The sequence below is a fragment of the Artibeus jamaicensis genome, unplaced genomic scaffold (assembly GCF_021234435.1).
Source record: "Artibeus jamaicensis isolate MK-2021 breed Jamaican fruit bat unplaced genomic scaffold, CSHL_Jam_final contig_465, whole genome shotgun sequence".
Taxonomy (NCBI): domain Eukaryota; kingdom Metazoa; phylum Chordata; class Mammalia; order Chiroptera; family Phyllostomidae; genus Artibeus; species Artibeus jamaicensis.
The window spans coordinates 26,269,963-26,286,101 of record NW_026521843.1 but is presented as its reverse complement, the minus strand read 5'-3'; the positions used below and the strand labels follow the sequence as shown (position 1 = coordinate 26,286,101).

The 16,139-nt window shown below is 54.8% G+C and overlaps 1 pseudogene; it reads left to right on the top strand.

The window, feature by feature from the left end:
- The first annotated feature begins 426 nt into the window (after nucleotides 1–426).
- On the top strand, nucleotides 427–527 carry LOC119061544 (uncharacterized; annotated as a pseudogene).
- The last annotated feature ends 15,612 nt before the right edge of the window (nucleotides 528–16,139 follow it).

Sequence of the window (16,139 nt, the reverse complement as noted above, 5' to 3'; positions counted from 1 at the left end):
TTTTTTAAAAAAAGGAAACATGTATGCTTTGGCTGGTGTAGCTCAGTGGGTTGAGTGCCGGCCTGTGAACCTAAAGGATGACGATTCAATTCCCAGTCAGGGCACATGCCTGGGTTGCAGGCCAAGTCCCCAGAGTGGGCATGTAAGAGGCAACCACACACTGATGCTTCCCTCCCTCTCTTTCTCTAAAAATGAATAAATAAAATCTTGTAATTTTTAAAAAATTTTTAAGCATTTTAAAATGTATACTCACAAACTGAAATCTGGGGTGTGAACAGGGAGGGCAGGGACTGAGAGAGCCTGTGTCAGGAACACTGGCCTCACTTAGGGTCTGGGAAGTTTCTAAAGAAGTAGGAAGGGCATAGGGCAAGTAAGAGCAAGGTAAAGGGCCAGCGGAAGAGTTTTCCAAGGAGAAGGAGCAGCTAGGCGCCCACTTCCGCAGCACACAGACTAAAATTGGGACGATGGAGATTAGCACGGCCCCGCTCAAGGATGACGTACAAATGCGGGAAGTGTTCCATATTTTTAGTTTGCTAGAATTCTTGTGGTGACCACTTTGTAAGGTATATAGATGTCAAATCACTATGCTGTGCACCTGAAACTAATATAAAACTGTATGTCAACTATAATTTCTTTTAAAAACAGAGCAGCTAGTGCAAAGGTCCTGTGGTTAGATGGAGCATGGTTCCAGAGAGGAAAGCAAAGATGGATACAGTACCTGGGGGTGGAGAACTGAGCAAAGTGGCCCAAGATGGGGTGTGATAGTGGGCTCCACGCTCAAGAGACCACTAGCCTGCCCTCTGCCCCCCTCTCCAGTTCCTGTATTAGAGCATCCTATTGTGAAGATTCCTACAGAAAAGTCACTGGGACCTCTCACCCCAGAGCTCAGTGGTTTATCACCAGTGGAAAGAACTGGGACTCCGGAGTCCAAGGTCGGGGAATGGGTCCCAGTTGCTGCCAGTTACCCACTGTGTGACCCTGAGCACAGTTCACTATCTCTTTGAGCCTCAGTTTCTTCATTAGAGAAAAAAATGGGTTAATCTATTGTGTCCTTGTTTTTGTTATGAAGTCTAAGTGAGATAATATTTGCCAAATGCTTTGCCCAGTGCCTAGAGGTGATAAGTATTCAGTAAGAATTAGCTGGCTATTATTGTTACCATTAAGTTTCATCACCTTCCTCTTCCTTTTCTCCCCAGGCTTCTGCCACAGGCTTCCTGGTTGGGTACCTTAAAGACCCTGATAATGACTCTTCAGGGAACGACTATTATGTGCTAAAGCTTCCTGTGTGTTAACAGCAGGCCGTATATCCACCCAAGACTGTGAGACTGTTACTGCCCCTATTTCAAAGATAAGAAAACTGAGCTTGGAGAAGTCAAACGCCTGAGGCCAGGCAGCTGGGAAAAGGCTGACGCAGAAGCAAAGGAGTCTAACCTATGGCTCCTTCAAATGGCCCCAAGCTGCGTCTCTGACTCCTCTCTCCCTGCCTTACTTCCACACTACCTATAAACGCCGATTTCCACATCTATGCTTTAGAAAACACACGTAGTTCAAGCCATCCCACACTCAAAATCCTCACTGAGAACAAAATCTGCGATCTTAGCAAGGCCTAGAAAGTCCTACGTTATCTGTGGGACCCGCGCCCACAACCGCTTTCCTTTCTGACCCGACCGCCCCCTCACCACCCTGCTGTGCCACGCAGGCCTCCTTGCTGTCCTGAGTCTTGCTGGGCCTCCTCTCTGTCTCAGGGCCTTTGCACCCGCCGTCCCCTCTGTCATGCTCTTCTACACGGACTGTTTCCTTCAGTTTTCTGCGAAGTGTCACCTTTCAGGGGCCACCCAGACCACCCTCTCTAAAACACTTCTCTAAAGGAACGCCATCTGGCGTTCCTTCTTTCTCACCCCACTTTATTTTCCCTAGCATTTGTCATCCTCTGTCATTTTTTTATAATTTTTTATTTATTGGTTAGAGAGAGAGAGATAGATTTGTTGTTCCACTTACTTACGCATTCATTGGTTGTTTCTTGTATGTGCCTTGACCAGGAATTGAACCTGCCAACTTGGCATATCGAGATGAAGCTCTAAGCAACTGAGCAAGCCTGCAAGGGCTCCTATGACATATTTTAAATGCTTTTGCACATTAAATATATATTCATATTCCTTCCTCCTTAGACTCTAAGCTTAGCACCTAATCAATAGGCACTCAGTCTGAGAGGCATCAGGAAGGTCCCCTTCTCTGTCCCCACCGAACTCTCCCAACCACACGGCCTTAAGATGACAGTGGACACTGTTTTCCTTTGGGAAGTCTAGACAAAGCTGCACTGTCCCTCGTGGCACTGGCACAAGGTAAAACTCACTTCCTCAGTCTCACGGTCCACGTGTCAAGTGACAGTAGCCACATGAATGCAGGGACCACTGCGCTGAACAGCACGGACTACATCTATCACCGCAGAAAGTTCTGGTGGACAGTCCTGCTGTTCTACAACATTCTATTAAAATACAAACAACTGTAAATAAGGAAGCCCCTATCATCCAACCCTTGAAAGGTTATCCTTTTCCAGAGCAAGTCCCAGGACACAACCGAGATGCCTTTGAACTCCCCGTCCCCTCACAAGCCAAGAGAGTCCAGTGTGTTCTAAAACAACAGCTCTGTCCAGGAGACTGTGCGTGCCAGTGCAGGGGGACATGAAGGGACTACCCACTGCATGGTGCCACCTCACAGCCCCACCCAGCAGCCTGGGACCTGCATCCTGACACCTGGACACAGACCCCCTCACACCAAGCCCCCCCGGGGTCCCCGTCTCCACAGCTGCGGCACCTCACCCAGCCCGGCACCCACAGCAGAGCGGGGCACCCTCCTGCAGTATTTCTCCAGCTTCCCTCGCCCCTTGCTGCCAGGCTGCCCGACCTAATAATGGCTGCTGTCTAACCACGTCCAGATGCCATGCCCTTCTCTCTTTCCTTACCGCCTCAGCCCCTCGGGCTCCCCCTCTCGCTGGGGCGGCAGGTGAACCCGGAGCCCCAGAGGCTCCCTGCAGCCTCCACAGGCCTCCCAGAGCCAGCTTCTAAAACACTTAGGTAATCATGCTTCTCCAGCCCAAAGACCTTGAAGGGTTCTCGCACTCCCAGTTCGGATCCAGGCCTCCAAACATGCTCTCTGAGGCTTGGCCTCGACGCTCGCCACTCCATTGCCCTGGAGCACCGCTGACATGCCTCTGGTTCCTCAGCCTGACCCCCCACGTCCCCAGCCCCTGCCCCAGCCCCCCAGGGCCCCTGGGCAGGACTTGCAGAAGCACAGAGGTCATCGTCCTTCCCACACCTGTCTTCCTCTCTGGCCTGGACGTTCCTTCAAAGCGAGAACTGAGAACCGTCGTGTTCCTCTTTGTTCATCCCAACCTGCCTCCTAGACAGGCCTTGATAACTGTGCAGAGAAACCAGCCCCTGTGAGAGTGGTGCTGTTCTCTCCTGTTTGACAAAGAAAATGGAGCTCAGAGAAGTAAAGACACTTGCCCAAGGGCGCCCAGCTCATGAATGGTGGGGCCACGATGCCACCCACACCCACACCCCATGTCCAGGCACAGTGGCCCAGCCATTCCCAAGGTAGGGGAACTGCATTTCTCCTTGGCAGACGCAGCCTCCTGTCTCCAAATTCCAAATTTGTGCAGGCTTGTCCTGAATGTCCAAACTGTAGACATTGATTTCCGATACGTACAAATGGCAAAGTCCCTCCTAACCTTGCTCCTCAGTCCCACTTGCAGAGCTGGCCACTTGGCAACCGTTTTGTGCGAGGAGTTCCAGTAATTCGATCGCGCAGCTCTATCTACAAATATTTACACACACACATTCATGTGTGGTTTCAGTTCTCTAGGGGGCCGAGCGGTACCTCCTGTCCTCACCCAGCGCGCCCGCACCTTCTCCCACCGGCCGCAGGTGCCGGGCATCAGGCCCCGGATGGCCACCGAGGCTCTGCCTGATTTCCCGTTCGTTGCACGCAGACCCCGCGCGTGCACACACGACCCCTGGGGTGCGCGCTGCCATCAGGAGAACCCCCAGAGGCAGCATTACTGAGATGTGGGGCGGCTCCCACGTTTCCGCGGCGATAATATATATTTAAAACCTTGAAACCTGCCATCCTAGTCACCCTCCAAAACTGTCGCACTGCAGGCGCCTCCCCCTCCCTTGCTCATGGCCTCAGAGACCACCGCTGCCCCAGCCACTCCCTGTGGGGCTGCTCTGCATGCTGCTCTGGGGGTCGGGCCTTCCTCCGGGTCCTGTCCTGCCCCCCAATCCTCCGGTGGCTAAGCCCCATCTCCCCCCAACTCCGGGCTCTTGCGGGGCAGCTCCCGGCCGTCTACCTTCCAGGTTGGTGCCTAAGACTGAGGCTGTGTCCTGGAGCCCCAGGCAGGTGGTGCAGCCCCACCAGGCTCAGGGCTTAAAGGCCAGGAAGTGGGAAGATTCTGCCACTAAAACTGTGGCTGTTGGAGGCAGGGAATCCTCCCAAGACAATGGTGTTGCTGGGAGAGGGTGTAGACCGTGTAGCTGTGTCTCTGTGAGAGCGCTGGGGTGAGTGTGTCTGTGTGCAGGAGTGTGAGTGTGTGCCAGCATGCTCGCGTGTCTCAGGGGCGGTTGTGTCAGGCGTTATGTAACAGAGGCACTCCCTGGGGCCAACAAACCGCAGTGGTGTAACCGCCAGGCGGCTGGGTCACCAGAAGGAAAGGAGGGAAAATGTAAACACATTCTGGGCCTTTCCCTGGCCCACCACAAGCAGGGCCTGCACCGGGCAGCAATTCGGGCTCTCCTTACCCACCACCTTAAGCTCTGCGGGCTGGCCTGAAAGAGAATGACAATGGAGACCGAGGCCAAGGGACAAGACCAAGAGGAGAGCCCAGCGCGGTCTCCCTGGGCTTCTCCTGGGTCTGCCATAGGCTGTGCACCCCCCACAAAAGAGGCATGCTGGCTTTCTCACCCCCAGAGCTGTCCTAGTCTCTTAAGTGCCTCCAGGGCTCCCTTTGTCCCAGAAGCTGCCTGGCCTTGGAGCCCCGCACCCTGCAGGCAACCAGCGTGGACCAGCTGCTCACCTGCTCCCATCCTTGGGCAGCCTCAGGTGCAAAGGTGTACCTCCTCCCTGTTCCCCAGACCTCCTCTCCTGGCCAGGCACATGCCTTCCAGCCAGCTCCCGGCTGCCCAGCCCTTCAGCACCGTGCCTGAGGCTCTCTCTTCCAGGAAGCCTCCAGGCCTGCTCCAGGCCTGTTCTTTCTACCCTGAACTCCTGCAGCACCTCTGGACACACAGCCTGACATCTGGCCACGTACAATCGCCCCTTGTTCTCCAGTTGTTCACTTTAGTAATAATGGCCACAATTTATGCGGTACATTCTCGGCCAAACCTGGTCCCTTGAGGTACCCTCATTAGAACATGCCATCCTCCCACCAACCCAGGAAGGTAGCGTTCCTACTGCCGTTACACAGCCAAGAACCCAAGCAGAGGGAGATTAAGTGAATTATCTGCAGTTACAGCTACACTGAGAAGATTCTGAGGGCAGAACCTGGGTTCATAACTTCCCATCGCTGAGCTCCGTCTCTCCACATCTCTAGACTCCTGTGAGGGCAGGAACCTCGTCCATGTCCCACCTCCCCTGACATGGAACCAGCTGGGCACCTGCTAGATGCTCAGATAAATGTAGTGGCTGGCATGCAGTTGGTACCTTGTAACCCCAGTTGACTGGAAAACTGGTTGAACAGAATGGAATGGGATCTTTTACTCAGAAGAATAGAGCGATACAATAAGAGCGGGGTAGGGGGTTGCATGACCGGATGGGATAATCACATGCAACTAGTGAATCCCTCTGAGCCTCTGTTTCCTCACCCGCAGGATGGGAACAGCCCTCGTGTCTTCCTCACCAGGTTCCTGAGAGGATTGTGTACAACGCTGTGTGAGATAGGCGTGGTTCAGTGCCTGGCGTGCATTTAGTAGTCGGTAAATGTCTGCCGCTGCCCCTGCCACCTTTCAGTGGTATTTCTGGGCAAGCCTCTTTCCCTGTTGTATAGATGAGGCCCAGGGAAACACCTTTCCTGAGATCTTGTGGGGTCTGCATTGCAACTGCAGATGACTGATTCCTCAGCCTCTTACCAAGACAGGCCAGGGTTTTTCATCCAGGACAGCGTGCACACAGAACTGGTGGGGGACTGAAGGAAGATCCCTTTCTAAACTTTAACAAAGTTTCTGATCAACTTGAGGATAGTCTCCTCTAAGAAAGATGGGCACCTACATCTTCCCATGCCAGTGAAAGGAGGGATTAATCAGGGAGGACTTCCAGGAGGAGGCAGGTATCATTGCAACCCCGACCCTTGCAGGAGGAAGACACCGGGCTGCAATTACCTGGAGGTGGGTTTGCCTGGGCCTCCATGCACCCCATCTGGGCTGAGTTTCCCTCTGATGGTAAAGATAGGCCATGGGCCTGGCTCTCACAGGGGGTGGGGCCCGGGGATGAGTCCTTCCTCCCGTCCTCATTCACTTGAGCTTTAGACTGTGAGGTGGTAAGTTACCACCTCAGGAGGACCCTCCCACCATAATGTCAGTTTCAAGATTTCTTTTTTGGGGGGGGATCTTTTTTACTCTGTTCCCAGTGTATAGAACAGAGCCTATAGCCTAGGGTAGGTGCTTAGCAAATACTTGAAGAAATGATTGCCTTACCTCCACCCTGCTGCCAGCTGCACATTCTTGCCAGTGTCTTTACTCCTGCCTGTTATGTCCCTGCCAGCGGTGCCCTCCCAATGCCTTTGTCTGGCTGTATCCTGCACGAGGTGTCTTGCCGGAAGGCTTCCTGGACTACACCGGCCTGCCCACTGCACCGCCTCCCCCCTCCAACCTCATCCCTCATCAGGTCGCTCTCCCCTTGTCTTAGGGCAAGTTGATTTCAGTGGAGGAAGGCTGAGGAGCAGGCCAGCCACCGGGGCCTATGCAGGGAGCAGGGGAGGGTGCTCCAAGGCTTGGGAGTTGGGGGCTCCTGATGCTGTTGGTTTGCCCAGGGGCAGGAGATGAGAGCTCTTTTCCTGTTTTGATCGGCAGGGCCTTTTGCTCCAAGTTCGGCCAACCCAGACCCGTGGCAGGGGAGCACACTGCTGAAGCAGGAGGGGTGGGCTGCTCAGGTCTGGGAAAACCAGGGACCCCGCAGTGGAGGCTCGCCTCGGAACTTCCGGTGGGCTGGGAGGACCAGGGAGGTTCCCTTGACCTTGGGGTTTTTCCTGAGAGTCCTCTGCAGATGTTGTCACCAGGCAACCTGTGTGTGTTTGTGTGAGTGTTCAGGAGGGAAGGAGGAAGAGAGGGAGAGAAAATTCTTTTACCAAGGTGGAAACCAAAACCAGGAGACAGGTGGGTAAAACCCAGAAAGCTAGAAAGCAAAGATGACTCAGGAGATGGCTGTGGTCCTGGCTGAAGTCAAAGACAGGGCAGGGCAGGGCAGGAGGGAGGAAGGGGGAGTCCAGGGGACCGGGGGAGGTGGCCCACAGCTGGCTCTGTAAGTCATCCCTCCCCAGGGGAAGTGTCCTGACTGCCTGCCTGCTCACCCTGGCTGGCGAGGTCCCCAGGGCCCAGGTCACCCTCGTCTTCCCTTTGCTCCCTCAAAGCTCTGAGCCCATGCCACCACCCACCCTGGGGGGCCAGGGGTGGCCCCTGAACCGTGATGGCTGGCTGGCTTCCTTCAGCAGTCAGATTGTCTACTGTACAAGAATTAAGTGATATAAAGTACGACATATCTGATGCACGATGACACTACCTAATGTCAGCGCCTCCCTCTCTCCACCACTCTGGCACCGTCCCTGCAAGCGTCCTTCTAGGCGGAGTCCCCAGGGAGCCTACCTGGCACTGGGCCCCACAGAGACAGAGGGTTACAGAGGAGCTAGCTTGAGACCCACTTGCCTTGTCCTGAGTGGCAGGTGGGTGAGCTTGCACCCCTTGTGCAGCCTGAAAGGTCTCTGCCTCCCTTGGCCCCTATTCTCCATGCAGCTTCCTTCAGCCCCCAGCCACTGGACACTCCCACATAGCCATGCCTTTCCACAGCAGTCACTGTCCACCTGGTATTCCGCAGCACAGACCCAGTACCAGAGTGACTGGTTCTAACCCAGTTTTCCCACTTACCGGCTGTGTGACCTTGGGTAAATTCCTCAACCTCTCTGTGCCTCCGTTTCCTCGTCTATTACATCCTGTCTGCTAGAGGTCCAAGTGGAGGTTCTGTTTCATCAAATGGCTTCCAAGTTCCAGAAGGGTAGAGGAAGGCCATTTATTAGAACACATTGCCTTCTAAAAATGTCTACCTCCACCTTGAGAGAGGGTCACCCATGTTACAGAGGCAGAAAGCTGAGGATCAGAGAAAGTGTGTGCCTTGACCAAGGCCACCAGCCCCCTCCCCACCCCAGCTTTCAGGCCCTCTCTCTGCCTTCACTGGGTTAATTACACTGGTTTCTGAGCTTTGAGATGGACCCAAGTGATTCCAGCCCAGCAGTGACCAGGGCTGATTAGAGAAGAGGTGAGTGAACCTTTAAATGCTTTAACTGGTTGATACTGGGCCCCACAAGCAGACCTGTTTGCAGAGGACCAGCCCCACCTCAGCAAAAGTCCACGGGGCCCGAGGAGGGGCTGGGTCTGCCCGTGCTGATCAGAGGGATGCCCAGGGTGTGGGGTGTGGGTAAAAGAGCAAGGGGAAGTCTGTGCGCTGCTGCACAGGCTCTCGGTCTCTCTCTGACAGGGGCCTGCACGCAGACAGGAGTTTGGTGGGCGTGATGCATCTTCCTGGCGGGCTGCCCAGGACACTGTTAACTGGTTACAGACAGAGGCTGGAAAAGGGTGAAGGGGTAGGGGAGGAGTTTTACTTTTATTTAAAACTCTTCCTTTTGTATGACTTTCCTGCCATGTGCACTTATTATTATTGTTGTTATTATTAGTTTTAATGGCAGCAGATGTTATGTGAACACTTGGGATTATGAGCCATTCTGCTCTTTCTGAAACGTCAAACAAAAAAGGATGTGATGTCAGTTGGTGGGAGAGGGGGCTGGTTTTTTGCTGGGTTTTGCTGTGGAGGGCAGAGCCCGGCTGGGAGGAGAGGCTGTGGGGGCCCTGGACCCCCACGGACGGAATGGAGGGTGGTCTTGACCTGCTGGTTCTTCCTCCCCCTGACTCCAGCTAGAGGCCTTCGAGGGGCCTGGGCCAGCCTCCGAGTTTTAGGGCTTCGCTTCCCATTTGAGCTGGTCCTCCCAGGGCACAGGTTCCTGTGCTATGGGGACAAGGACCAGGACCTCTGTCTGCCTGCAGTTTGCAGGTCTCACTACTGCCTGTCCCGCTCTCCGAGCCTGTGATCCCAGTTTTCCCAGGGAAACTGGCAGAACGTGCTCTGTGGCCAGGTCCTGCCCTCCTGTCTTTCTACCTCCTACATCCCTACAGCAGATGAGCAGACAGACAGAACACCCCCGGCCAGTCCAGGAGAGCTGCGGGTCTGCCAGGTGGGCCGGGTGGTTGGAGGGTACTGCTCTGACTCGCCCCAGCCCTGGCCCGTGGGGGTCCCTCGTTGCTACTCACTGCCAGCTCAGCCCCAGGTAAGGCGGCCTGCAGTCCTGGCTTTCCTCACCGTTGACCTCCGTGCTGAGCATGACTCACAGCCGTGTGGTCAGATACAGCCACACACCCCTCCAGTGAGATGAGTAATGTGAGCTCCATTTCACAGGCTGGTATGTGACTTGCGGAAGCAAACGGTGAGCCAGTGAATGGCCAAAGCCTGAGGTTCAGGCTTTTCTCTATCCTGGGTGTTCGACCTTATAGGTGGGCTGATAAGAAATGAAGTTAGCCCTGGCTGCTGTGGCTCAGTAGATTGAGCACCAGCCTGTGAACCAAAGGGTTGCTGGTTCAATTCCCGGTCAGGGCACATGCCTGGGTTGCAGGCCAGGTCCCCAGTAGGAGGCTCATGAGAAGCAACCACACATTGATATTTCTCTCCCTCTCTTTCTCTCTCCCTTCCCCTCACTAAAATAAATGAATAAAATTTTTAAAAAAAGAAATGACTTTAATAGGACCTCAGAATTATTTAAAGAAAAACCTCCCTTAAAAGTGAGCCAGCTCAACCTCATATGTCATCATGAAACTGTGGATTAAAACAACATATCACCGCATACCTTTTAGACTGGTAAAAATCCAAAATATTGATAGCACCAAATGCTAGAGAGGCTGTGGAGAGACAGTAACTCTCATTCATTGCTGGTGGGAATGCAGTCGGGAAGGCAACCTGTCAGGCTTTCACCAAACTAAACACGCTACTTGTGACGGAGCAGTCTGCTCCTTGGTAAACGCCCACACTAGCTGAGGACTGATGCCCACACAAAACCCTGCAAACAGATGTCTGTGGCAGCTTCATGCCTAATTGCCACAACTTGAGCACAACCAAGGTGTCCTTCCGCAGGCCGACAGATAGATAGACTGTGGACAGACGATGGACGGCCACTCGGTGCTCGAAGGGAATGGACCGTTGAGCCATGAAAAGACGTGGAGGAGACTTAAATGCAGGTCACTAAGTGAACACGCCACTCTGAAGAGGCTGCCTGCCACAGGATTCCCACTGCGTGACTCTCTGGCTCAGGTGGACTGTGGAGACAGGAAGAGGTGCCGGGGTCGAGGAGAAGTGGGTGAACACGTGGAGGCGCAGATTCGGGGGCGGTGACGCTGCTCCGTGGGATGCTGCAGTGGTGGACCCACGTCACGGCCCACTTGCCCAAACCCACAGAGTGCACAACACCCACAGTGAGCCCTGCTGTGAACTGTGGACTCGGGTGGAGATGACGGGTTGGTGCAGGCTCACCAACGGTGACCAAAGCACCGCTGCGGTGCTGGGTGTTGGCGATGAGGGAGGCTGTCTGTGATCAGCACCCCGGGATATAATGGGAGATAGCTGTACTTTCTGCTCAGTGTTGCTGTGAACCTCAAATCACTAAAAAAAAATTTTAAGTCTATGACAAAACAAAACCAAAAAAGTGACTCAGGTACAAGAGTACCAGAGACCGTCTGTACAGTGTCTCCCGTAAGAGGACACTGGTTCCCCAGGGCCTTCTGGGGTCCCTGCCGGCAGAGAGGTGGGGTGGGGAGGCTCAGGGCCTGGGGTGGGCTCCTGGCCCCTCCCACCTCCCCACAGCTCCTGGAGGAGCCTCAGAGATCCTGGGCTGGCAGTTGGCCCCCCTCTTCCTGGCTTCCTGTTTGGCTTCCAGAGTCATTTGGCCGTTTCTGCAGCTGAACTAGGAACCGGTTGGGCTGCTGGGAGGGAGACCACTTGCTTTGCTGGGGAGCTGATGGGTGGCAGGGTGGGGGGAGACTTCACGTCGTTCAGAGCCTCAACCTGTGGTCACCTGGGTGCTCAAATCCTAACCTGGAGGCCCCCAAGAGGTCAGTTAGTCCAGCCTGCTGCCTCCATTCTGGGCCAGGCAGCTGAGGTCTCCGACGCCGTCACTGAGGCCCAGCGCAGCCTGTGTGGGCCGACCTTCTCACTGGCCTGGGTGGTGTGAGCAGCCGCTGTACCCGCACGAGCCTCAGTGTCATCACCTGGGAACAGCTATTCTGTAGGTGCCTGGGCTCCCCAGTGGCCACACTATTCTCATGGCAGATGGGACCCACACCTCGCAGGTGTTGGAAGGGAAGAAACCGTCCTTGTGCCCCCTGCCACCTGCCCCTCCTCACCTTCTGCCCCCCCCTCCCCCCCGCACATGCTCAGGCTTGACCCCACCTGCAGACCTGTTCAGGGTCATGGAGAGCGGAGGCCCCAGGCTGATCAGACTAGGGGTGTACCTAGGCAAGCACCTTGTCAGGGAGCAGCACTTAAGCAACCTGAGGTTCAAGGATGGCTTCCTGGAGAAAGAAACTCATCAGACGTTCAAGGATGGGTGGGGTTATCCAGGCAACAGAAGAGGGGAAGGTGTTCTATTATCAGAGGCTCGGAGCTCAGCAGGTAGGGTGTGGGTAGGACTGTGGTTAAAGACCATGGTGGGGAGGAGAAGCCAGAGGCGATTGGGACTGTCTGAGCCACTCATCCCACCCTCCTCTTCTAGTCCTTTGGGCCCAGAATTGGCTCAAACCCTCCATTGCCCTGGGGGTCCCATTCCCTATAGGCCTGGCTCTCCGCCACCTCGAGTACACAACAAATAGGCTGGGTGAGCCGAGCTCAGGCCATTGCCCCAACTTGGAGCCACAAGGTGGGGGTGAGGCCTGACTCACAAGGCCCTGGGGAGGCCAGACCACATACCCTCAGAGCCATAGGGTCAGCAGAGCAGGGAGGACGGTCCCTCCCCCATCCACCCCCATCCAGGACCCTGCCGGGAAAGAGGCTGCGAGGCTGTAGCTGGAGTAAGGGTGTAGTCATCCCACTCTGTGCAGCTGTGTGCAAACAGGAAAGGCATTGCCTGAGCCGCTCCCTCAGTGGAGTGTGCAGGGAGTGTGTGTGTGTGTGCATGTTGGCGGGTGGTGAGGGGCTTCTTTTTGGAGATGCACAGAGCTGCTTTTGGAGTGAGAGCTCTGCGGTGGGGAGGGGGGTGCAGAGGGGGAACCCAGCTTCTGCTTCTCCAGGGCCAGAAGCAGCCCACATGGCCTCCTGTCACTGTTCCAACAGAGGGATGCAAAGATGCCCCTCTCTACTCTCCTCTGCACTCTGGGACTTGGATCCCGAGACCCACCAAAGGTATTAGGAAATCTCACCAGGGAGGCCTCAGTGCCCCCTGGGGCCTACAAATCCGTTACTTCTCTGTGTTCTTTGGGAAAATGGAGCTCTCCCAAAGCAGCCCATGCAAATACATGCAAAAGAATGCAAATAAAAAAATTTGAGAGTCCTTCATTTAAAACCAGTTTGGGCATTGGGTGCTGCTCACCTTCTTCTCCCTGCTCAGCCGGATTCATCTTAATTTGTGAGTGCGTTGGTGACTTGTGTGTGTGCGCACAAGTCAGAAACGAAATACAGAGCGAAGGACAGGATCCAGCTGGGGGCCATGGGTGGAGATTTGGGATTCGCTCCCCTTCCCACAGGAAAGCCTGAATCGAAGGATGTGCGTATTGGGGGTGGGAGATAGAAACACCCATGGTTATGGCTAAGAAGTAATTTTCCTGGGCTTCCAAGTGCCCTCTGGGGGCGGGGGAGGAGCAGAGTGTCAGAGAAGGGGGCAGGCCAGTCCTGGGGGTGCCGTGGCCTAGGGACGGGTGCCAGGCAGAGGGGAGCAGGAAAAAGCTGTCAGGGTGAGCTGGGGGCAGGGGTGTCCTGCTCTGAGGCTGAGATAGAGGCCGTAGCCCCCAAGGCAACCTCCCAGGTGTCAGCCTGAAAGCCCCCATTGGTGCCACTGCACTTGCTGCCCTGAAACACTCACCGGGGAGCCAGGCAGCCAGCCAGGCCCTCGATCTTGAGGGCCTCGGTTTCCTCAGCTGTGAGCACAGGTGATGGTGAGAGGAAACCGCTGTGCGATGCTGATTCTAGGCAGGTCGGTCTGGTAAGATTGACAACCTGCAGAGGGGAGGAAGGTGGTAGGCCCTTCTAGAAGTCTCTGTAGGAAGCTTAACAAAACATCTTAAAGTGATGAGCCCTGTTATAGGAGGGCCTTAGCAACCCCCTTCCAGAGTGCCTGAGTCTCCATGTCACATGTCTCCTTGGATCACATTGTCTCGATACTTAGGAGACAAAGAGCACCTTTGCTTGGAAGAGTCCCATGCAGGGGTGCCCTACAGGATGCAGAGTACAAGTGTCAACACAGGTGCAACAAGGTAAGAGGTAAACAGAAAGAGTCTGTCAGTAACTGGTTTGGAGAAGAGCTGAGCTGGGGGTGAGACAGCTGTGGGAAGCACAGTCCTGGGTTCTTCAATATTTTGTATGGCTTCTAGGTCTGACCAGCCAGCCTCTGCGATTTTTTGGTTGTTGGAACTTGGCCAAGTCTTTTGACCACACCCAGCCTCAGTTTCTCCATCTGTAAAGTGGGGATGATAATGCCTATCGCTGGGCTTGCAGTGGGCATACAGCTCCACAGGAAGCATAGCAAGCAAAGTAGGAGCCCACGTGGGTGTTCTGCCCGCAAACCCAGGGCTTTTGTGAGCAGAGACTGAGAGCTCTTCCATAGCGTTGTTTCTTGAATGAAGAGTTCATTTTTTTTTCTAGAAAAAGACCGAGCGAGCCCTGTGTCCTACAGTCTGTGGTTCCTGAAGCGGGCAGGCTGACCAGGGCTTGCTTGCGCTGGAGAGCAGGCCTGGGGCTTTGGGTGTGATAGCGCTGTCTCCACCCCCAGCCTCCCGAGGGCCACAGGCGCTGCACGGTTGAACTTCAAAGGACTGTTCTAACAGATGCAGCCAGTTTCCTGCAGCTGTGTGAGCCCACGCCAGCCTGAATCACCCAAGGCTGAGGGACGCGGGGTGGGGGTGGGGGGAGCAAGGCCCAGGAGTGCTTAGGTTCAGGTTAGTGTGTGAGGCTTCCTGGAGGCAGCCCCCAGGTCCTCACTGCTAGAAGAGAGAAAGGAAAGGCCTGGTTGGGAAGGGTACCACTCCTCCTTCGTGAAACAAATTGCAGTGGCCCAGGGTGTTGGGGCCTGGTATGTGCGGAGTCAGAGCAGTCTTTCGGTAGAGGAAGGACTTAGAGAGCAGATAAGAATACTGATGAACTAGATCACACATAGGAATGTAACCTAATGACCAGGGCTGCCCTCCAGGCCCCAAGAACACATAGCAGTTAGCTCCAGGGAAATCCCTGTCCTCCAGAAAGCCCACCAGAACTGCTTCCAGAGTTGTGGCTTGCAGCTGCCAGGCTAGAGAAAAACTTCTTGGGTCCCTGCTGGGGTATGCAACAGCATGATGGGGTGGGCACGGGTAGGAAGAAGGTGGCCTAAGGCCAGGACAGGCCAGGGTGGGTGCACAGGGAGGTAGTGGCCAGAAGCAAGGGGCTTCTCGGCCCTGTGGGGCTGGCCCACAGCAGGTGGGAGGTATTTTTAAGTAGACTCAGGTGCAGACAGACATAAGAGGCCAAGACCCGACAAGTGGTTAATATTTAATCCCTTCCTTAATCATTAACTCCCTGGCTGTCTGAAGAGGAATGGAACTGTTGTCAAATCAGTAACCATAGGCTGGGAACAATGTCCACAGATCTCATTGCCTCTCCTGTAGCTGAGAGTGTTGGCTGGGTGGGGTCAGCCCTGGCTTGGAGGGCCCTAGCTCATCGCCTGCCCACGGTGACCTCAGGATATGGAGAGGGGATGAGGTCATGATAATCTCTAACCCAGGAGGCACTTTACAGAGGCCTAGGAGTGGTGTCCATTCAGGCGTGAGGATTCCAGGCCCTGCTTCCGGGCCACATGACCTTGGGTGAGTCAAGAAGCCTCCCGGAGCCTCAGTGTGCTCATCTGTGCAGTGAGGATAAGCATTACTATCTCGAAGGACTGTCAGATCTGAGTGAGATACGGTGCACAAGGAAGTCCTCTGTAAGCTGACGGCAGAGGCAGCCAACAAGTTAGAGAAAGTACAGATGGAAAGATACGGAGAGGAAAAGATTTCAAAGATGAAAGAGGAAAGCTAGTGTGCTCTGCTTCTGTTCACTTGAACGCAGTTCCTTTCAGTGCAGTAGGTTTTAATTCAGGTCAATGAGTGTATATCGGCAAGGCCATGACCCCAGTCCTAAACTGGGCTTTGGGGGTGATCTGAAAAGGAGTCAGCTTTGCCCTCAGGAAGGGAGGGCAATGAAACTGCAGGCTTGAGCCAGGAGAAGATGGCCAGTGTTTGTGACATAGGTCAGCAGGTCAGGGATCAGGGTTAACAGTGGGAGGGGGAGGGTCAGAGCAGGCCTGGGGTGAGGCCAGCAGGGGAGCATCCTGAGGGGTGAGTAAGGAGCTGGTGGTGTAGGGGGAGGGAGGGCTGCTGCGTGTGTGCTGGCACACACCCAGGAATTCCAGCACGTAGGCAGATGGTAGGCAGATCGTACCAGGGTGGACGTGAATCACACTCACACATGGACACACACAAACACACACAGGCTCACCCTCGGGCATGTATGCACCTCCTCTCCCAGCCCAGGGTTCTGAGCTGGCTGCCGCCCACCAGAGGACTGAAGTCTGGGGGTGCATCAGGAGACCAAGGGGTCTGCCCCGAAGCAGAGCTCCT